Genomic DNA, 7,594 nt, shown 5'->3' with positions numbered 1-7,594 from the left:
GTAGGTGGGTAGGTCAATCTGTGTTTTTGAGAATACTATTGGTTGGGTTTAGGGAAGGAGAAGGGTGGGTCAGTCGATCAGTCAGTCATTCAGTAAGTCAGTAAGTCAGTTGATAGCGGCATCTGATGGAATGGCACTCACGGGAGAAATTTGAGATCTGAAAAAGCATACACGGTGGCCTCTGGTAGATTTGCGAAAACAAAAACTGCAAAAAAAAAACGTAACTCCTGGGACATATTTGGCCCTTTTCAGAAATTTACATAGCTGTATGTTTTCAGAATGAGCCTGGGTTGATTTTATTTTAAATATTAAGGATTTTTTTAAAATCTGGATACAGAGATTTTTTACATATTTTTTCCTAAGAATAACATTTATGGAAATTCATGAACGTATTTGTAACAGACAGTGATTAAGAATATTACTGGAGTTCAGTTTTCAACTCTCTCACGGTGAATTTAGAACAATAGACCATCATCACTGAACTCTGATTATGTGGTGTGCTGTCAACTGCATTTAGTCTTATAAGCCCTGCTTTGTTTATAATTTTAACAAAAAGGGGGGAATTTTTTTTGTTTTTAAAAAACATTTACACCTTTGCAAATATATTCTGTATTTTAAAGCATTCGCCAAACAGCACAATAGGCCTTTGAACTCTTTCGCTACAGCTTCAAAGCTTCAGTTGGCCTTAACCAATAATGCTCTCTTATTGTTTGCCCTCCCTTCATATTTCACTTTGGTGGATATTTTTTGCCTTCAGTATAAATGTTATGCCAAAGGTTCCGGATAAAATAATGGTGCGCTTGACCTTTTCCCCCTGGTATGGATGGATGAAGGCAGAAAGGAGGGAGAGAAAGACTCCTGCGTAAGAGGTAGAGGTAACACAACGGATCAACAGAACCCAGAGGGAGAATAGATGAAATGTCACATGGGCTATCAGAGAGAGGGCTCACTTTATGTGGCAGACGTGCACCCTTAGACACAGAGCTTTCTTCTTTCATTTTATAAGTCTGAGCGATGATATTGGATTCTGTGTTTGGGTGAACCAGAACCCCCATTTATTCATTCAGCATGTGTGGTCATCTTGTGTGTGTTTTCAAGAATTAGATACGCCAACACATTGTGTGGAGGGCAACTCATCCGCCCTCAGTGAAAGGAGAAGGAGAATTCAATAGGTGCTGATTGAGGTGGGCATAGCGGGTTGCTCCCCTACTGACTCAATCAGTGTGGGTGTATGAGTGTGTGCTTGCACTGTATGTGACTGTGCATTTTGCTGGGTCACCAGCCTCTTTTATTCCATATACTTGCGTAACACCTTATTATCGACAAGCTAGTGCACCCTTTTGGACCAATTGTGGTTAGCCAATATGAAAATGGCATTCATGACCTGTTTTACTTCTGTCAATAAGTTAGTTCACGCACGAACTGCAAAGTATTACTTTGGGTTATTTTTCATTTATATTCAGTTCCTACCGATATCGATTTCTATGTGCTCAGAGTAAATTTCCAATGTAAAAACTTCAAGTAAAATCTTTGCAATGCATTTCACCTGTGTGTAAATAAATAATAAGGTTGCATGTTTTAAATTTATTTATTTGTTGCTGTTTTTTGTTCTTAATCGAAGCGCAATGGTGCTACATGTTGGCACACTGCCCACAAGGCTTTCAGTGCAGATATTACTGTTACTATTGTTGATGTTTTACAATGCTTAAATATTTTTTGTGTTGGTTTTCTTAGTATATTAAAAGGTTGTATTTCTTGGCTTGAACAACATGTATTCATCCATCAACATAATTCGGTTGTATGAGACGTGCATTTTAAAACTCTTAAAAGTACAGATATAGCCTAATTTTATATCAATATTCTTTGTTCATAATTGTTTTAGCCATAATTTGGAGTTATGCGTTGCGTTGTTTTGTGTTTTATGGTTTTACTCAAAAGAATATTTTTTGCTGTTTGTTCAAACTACTTATGTAAAATAAGCTGAAACAACACTTAAAACTTTTCCCAGTACTGGAAGGGGTAAAACATATGCTAGAATAGTTGGCGTTTCATTTCGCTGTGGCAACCCCTGATAAATAAGGGATTAAGCCGAAGAAAAATTGATGACTGAATGCTGAATGAACTCTTAAAACCTTATTGAGGACAACTTAATTGTTTTATGTTCAATCCAATTAAATTTCATTCATTCATTCATTTTCTTTTCAGCTTAGTCCCTTTATTAATCAGGAGTCACAACAGCGGAATGAACCGCCAACTTATCCAGCATATGTTTTACGCAGCAGATGCCCTTTCAGCTGCAACCCATCACTGAGAAAAATCCATACACACTCATTCACACACATACACTATGGACAATTTTAGTTTACCCAATTCACCTATACCACATGCCTTTGGACCTGTTGGAGAAACCGGAGCACCCATGCCAACTGACCCAGCCCAGGCTCGAACCAGTGACCTTCTTGCTGTGAGGCGATTGTGCTACCCACTGCGCCACCGCATCTGACCCACCGATCGACTGACCCACCCTCCTCCTTCCCTAAACCCAACAGAGAGTGTTTTCAAAGTACTGATTGACTCTCCCACCCACTTCCCTAAACACAACCGACAGTGTTTTCAAAAGCAATGCAGATAAAGAAAAGCCTGCAACCTGCTTTTTACCACATTTTCAGATTTGACCACATTCTCACTCTGTTATTTACTTGTTTATTTATATTTTGCCTTTTGTTTTTCTCTTACATGCTTTCTGGAACTGTTCTTCATCAGACTCGAACCCCAACATCTCATTGAACTCCACTCTGCATTTAAAGTCCACCGACATACACCGAGCTACTGGGCAAACTGAAAAAGCAGAAAAGCTGTTTACACGGAGGTAAGCAGTGAGCTGGTAAGCACGAAAAGGAACGGCATCATACCGCCCCGTATCATTCGTTTTAAAGACAAAATGCAGCTATACATTCCTCTGGCTACATAATTCGCAATCTCCAGAGATGTATATAGGCGTACATTTTCGAGAGGGGTCTGGATGTAGACCTGGTGCAGTGCAATCTGAGCTGCATTCAATGCATTTTAATGCGCTCACCTAACCCCACCCCTAACCCTACCCGTCACAGTGACGTCACTCACTCCATTGAGCGCATTGCGTCTGACATTGCATCGCTGAGTGATGTAATCTCAGCTTGCATCCTAAAGGCTGCATCCAGATACTATTGACATTTTCAGACTTCACCTATGTTGCATATGTTATTAGATGTTGGCAGTCTAACAATCGTACTTTTGCAACTTTTTTAGCAGGTCCTCATCTCAGACACAAGTTCAGCACTTCACTACGGTAGTAAACTAAAACAGAAATAAGAAATAGGTGTTGTCAAAAACAAACAAACAGTTGTTTTAATAAACATTTACTTAAATAAAACTGTTTTAAGTGTGCCTCTGACCTGAGACATTGGGATAGACTCTATCACCCCCGCTGTCCTAAAAACTATAAGTCATTTGGTCTACATAGGCTCATTCTGAAAACGTAGCTCTATATACGTTTCTGGAGACCGCAAATTATGTAGCCAGAGGTTGGTATGGCTGCATTTAATTTTTTAAATGAACGCTACAGGGCGCCATAATGCCATTCCTTTTCGCGCTTACCGGCTTACCTGCTTAGCGGCACTGACCCGCTCACCCCCGTATAGACAGTTTTCCCGCTGTAACCAGTTTGTCCTGTTAGCTCACTATGTACGTCGGCGGACTTGAGACGCAGAGAGGAGTTGAACAGTTCCAGAAAGCGGGTAAAACAAAAACAGAATCCAAAAAAATTAAATAAACAAGTACATAACAGGGTGAGAATGTGATAAAAATTAGACAAGGGCTTTTCTTTTTCTGGGTTTCTTTTGAAAATTGTTGGTTGGGTCAAAGAAGGAGGGTGGGTCAGTCAATCAGTCAGTCAGTAAGTCATTCAGACAAACAGTCAGTCAACAGCAGCCTCTGGTGGGTTTATGCAAGAACAGCAGGTGCGAATAGCACTTGCGAGATAATTTTGAGATCTCAAAAAATGTGGACAGAGGTATGTTTTCAGAATAAGCCTGGGTTGCATTTGGTAGATGGATGAATGGATGGAATATTTTTTATAAATCTTTCAAACCAGGACCAATATTTAATGTCAATTTTGCTTTGATGTTGACTTAAGAAACTCCTTAAACTTGTTGAATCATTGATTTTTCTAGCACATCAAAAGTTTAACGCTAAACCAAATGTTTAACCGCACTATATGAATATTAGATCTCACTCCACACTACCGCAAGGCTCCATAAGCTGGCCGGTATTTATAGTGAGCTCCTGAGACTGGCGACCACCTCAGGAGTTTTTAGAAGCTGGCACATCCAGTGCTGAAGTAAGCAGTGGACCAATCCTGGATTCTGTTGTTGAGTTTTGGGGCAGGAGGGCCAGTGGGTCAGTCTGTAGCGTCCCATACCTCTGCACTGTCGGGGCCTAAAGCAGGCAAATGACCTAATTACTGTCTGAATAATTGCCTGAAAATCTGCATGAGGTCTAGATGGGTCAGTTATATGTGTGTATGTGTGCGGCTAGTCAAAAGTGTAAAGAGTGTTTATCTGTTATATCATCAGGTAGGAAGATCATAAAACCATAGAATCACTTGTACTTACATGTACTGTACACGTTTTTTTTTTTTATGATGCTGTTATTTCTATTGTCAAATAACCTATCGACGTAAATATGGAGCATAGATATATCCACTAGATATCGCAAATGGACCCTGAGCATGCACCAATAGCGCCGCCACATTTGTACAGTGCTCCGAGGACAAAAGTCATTCAACTGCACTAGTCAAGACTAAAGCCAATCTGAAGATACTGGACTTTAGCATTGTGTACGGGTGTAGTAAAGAGCAAACAAAGAAAACAAAGCATAAAGGCAGAACATCTCATAGGTAAGATTTAGTTTTTTACATTTTTGTATGTTACAAACTTTTTTGTGCGAAACATGTGACGTTATGGATGATAATGCAGTCACTTACTGCACTTACCAGAAGGCAAAGTAGCACCAACTTGCACTAAATACCAGGCTTGTGCTAGTTTTGTTAAATAAAATCAGCAAATAGTTTAATTGAAATATGACAAGACGTTGCAGTGCCAGAAATTTGTATTGTCAGCTAAGTGAAGTGACGGCCAGTTTTTGAAGTAACTTATAAGGGTGCCTGATAACATAACAGTGCCTGCGCCTCAATGTGCATACTGTTCTCCCTAAATTATTGAATGTTACAAATGTTATATACCATTTAGATCAGAAATGTGGATATGCATATTGACACAGGGATAGAATTAGAGTTAGAAGTGAAAACAGGAGATGGGGTGTGTTTATGGATTAAATCAAATTTAACAGGGTGGGAGGATAATACGTTTCTATGCACACAAACCCAAGCTCATTGTCAGCAATGCCTGTGTGATTCATTCAACCCAGGCTCATTCTAAAAAAACGTTGTCCCAAGGACGTTTCTGGAGACCGCGAAATACGTCCCAGGAGGTACGTATTTTTGCAGTTTTTGGTTTTCGCGAATCCGTAAGAGGCTGCTGTGTGCGCTTTTTCGCTTCTCAGATGTCTCCCCCGAGTGCCGTTTGCGCCCGCGCTGTTCTCGCGTAAACCCACCAGAGACCGCGGTCGAATGAACATCTGTCTGTCCAACTGGATTCTGTTTTAGTCTTACCTGATTTCTGGAACCGCTCTTCCCCAGACACGAACCCGGTCATCGTTGTCGTGGTCAGCTCCTCTCTGCGTCTCAAGTCCGCCAACATACAGGATGAGCTAACCGGACAAACTAGTTGCGGCGGGAAAGCCCTCCACACGAAGGTAAGCGCCCAGCCTGCAAGCGCTAAAAGGAACGGCGTCATACCGCCCCGCAGCGTTCGCAAAAAAAATTAAATGCAGCCATACGTACCTCCGGCTACATAATTCGCAGTCTCCAGAAACGTCCTCGTGACTACGTTTTCAGAATGAGCCTGGGTTGGATTCATTGATAGAGAAAAGTGATGTGAAATTGTCGTAAAGTAAAAAAAATATTTGCATATTGACCACCGGGAAAACTCCCGATCATAGATTTATGTATATGTCTATATACCTCTGGCTCTGGATGTCCAGTCCTCCACTGCACCTTGGTCCCACATACATTTCAAAGGAGCCCTACCCTGTACTAAAATGGCGCCTCTATTGATGCATTCCTTTCAGTGGAGTATATGTGGAAGTGCACGGAAAGACTTTTAATTTGTAAGTTACCTGGGTCAAGCCCTTCCGGTGAGCTGTATTCAGTTACAAAATTGGCACGTTTAAGGTCTGTTTTCCTTAAAAATCAGCTTGCTGAGTGATATCTGATATAAAGTTGGTCTCAGAATTTACAAGCAGTACTGCATTAAATTACATTTTCCCCTGCCGTGTCTTTAAAATATGAACATTTATTTTACCCCAGTATATTCAATGGAGCTTCTGCACTAGCCTGCTAATTCTGATGGGCACGTGCCTGTAAATGGCTTTTCATCTTGTTTTATGCTTAAGCAACTAAAGGAATGCTCAAGTCTATTTAACTGATTGTATTTTCATTACATTTACAACATTGATGCTGTAAAAGGAAAAGTATAAAATAGAAAATGTCACATTAGCCGAACAGGGTATCAGTATAGGAAGAAACACTAGCTCTGCATATACCCTATAGACAACAATTGCGTAGACGCCATCTAATGTAAATATCTATGAACATAAAGGTAATATTTTTTATGAAATCTGAGATTTCTGTCCCTCCATTGAAAATCTAATCAGCCATACTGTAAAATCAATGCTTCATACTAATCAAAGAGATCAAAAAAGATATCTTTATGAAATCAGTGATTTAATCCAAATCAACTTATTTGGATTTAATTTAGGACTTTTTATTTTGGACTTATTCTTGTTCATATTCATGATTCTTAAAAGTATCTTCTCTTTTCACACTACAAGTTTTCAGGCTAACATGCTAACACGCTAATCCATACTAGAAATATGCTAATGATATTAGTAACTTGTTAAAATGTGCTTGCGATGTGTTAAATCGTGTAACATACCAGTATGTTTCCAATGTAATTCATGTTAGCAATGTGCTAACTATGCTTACGAAACATGTTGTAGAAAGATTTTATTGATTTTGTCTTACTTTGTTCTAACGTCAAGCTTTTTAAAATGATTTTTCAGACCATTTTTTAAGCCAGTGTTTCACATTTACTCGTCTTGTTGTCTGTCTTCATGACACAGTAATTGTTTCTTAAAGAAATTACATCTTGCAAACGTTTAGAACTTTAATAATCTTAAATGTACATATAACAAATGCATCTACACAAATATTGAGTTTGATATTAGATTGAACTATTTTATATAAAAACATTTGGTAGCGCAATAGAATAATGGTCCATTAGTAAATGTTAATTCATGAATTTACTAACATTAACAAGTATGAATAATTTTGTCAAGAATTTACAAATAATAATCATAGTTCATCATTTAGGAGCGGCATGGTGGCTCAGTGGTTACTATGAGTGGCTATGGTTACTGTATGAGTGGCTGTAAT

This window comes from Danio aesculapii, chromosome 19 (genome assembly GCF_903798145.1).
Source record: "Danio aesculapii chromosome 19, fDanAes4.1, whole genome shotgun sequence".
NCBI classification, from domain to species: Eukaryota; Metazoa; Chordata; class Actinopteri; order Cypriniformes; family Danionidae; genus Danio; species Danio aesculapii.
Note: the sequence above shows the minus strand (reverse complement) of the source record.